The following is an 833-nucleotide window of genomic DNA, read 5'->3' as shown; positions in this document are numbered from 1 at the left end:
TTGTGGTGATAAGTTGAAACCTCGGTCCAATGAGATTAGACATGGCTTCTCAGCCAGCCAGACTTCAACAAATCATCATGAAACTCTAGAATTCATCTTCAAGAATTTCGAAAAAAAATAAATACCTAATCTAAGCAACAAGATGAACCTTCAGTTGTCCAAACTGAACAATCCTTGGCAATAACGCCAAAAACTTGGTGTTGTTGCCGGATCTTGGCACTGATGTTACCAAAAGCTTGCTCAAAACTTGAACAATCCCCGGCAACGGCGCCAAAAACCTGGTGCGCGAAATTGTGAACAATACTTTTTCACAACTCTCATAATCCCCGGTCATGAACCCCAAAAACTTGGTGTTCAATACCATGGCATTACACAACTTCGCACAACTAACCAGCAAGTGCACTGGGTCGTCCAAGTAATAAACCTTACGCGAGTAAGGGTCGATCCCACGGAGATTGTTAGTATTGAAGCAAGCTATGGTCATCTTGTAAATTTTAGTCAGGCAAACTCAAATGTATATGATGATGAACGAAAATAACACAAATGTGAAGATAGAGATACTTATGTAATTCATTGGTAGGAACTTCAGATAAGCGCATGAAGATGCCTTCCCTTCCGTCTCTCTGCTTTCCTACTGTCTTCATCCAATTCTTCTTATTCCTTTCCATGGCAAGCTTGTGTAGGGTTTCACCGTTGTCAATGGCTACCTCCCATCCTCTCAGTGAAAGCGATTGCATATGCTCTGTCACAGCACGCAGAATTCAGCTGTCGGTTCTCGGTCAGGCCAGAATAGAATCCATCGATTCTTTTGCGTCTGTCACTAACGCCCCGCC

Source organism: Arachis duranensis, chromosome 10 (assembly GCF_000817695.3).
Source record: "Arachis duranensis cultivar V14167 chromosome 10, aradu.V14167.gnm2.J7QH, whole genome shotgun sequence".
Lineage (NCBI taxonomy): Eukaryota > Viridiplantae > Streptophyta > Magnoliopsida > Fabales > Fabaceae > Arachis > Arachis duranensis.
Note: the sequence above shows the minus strand (reverse complement) of the source record.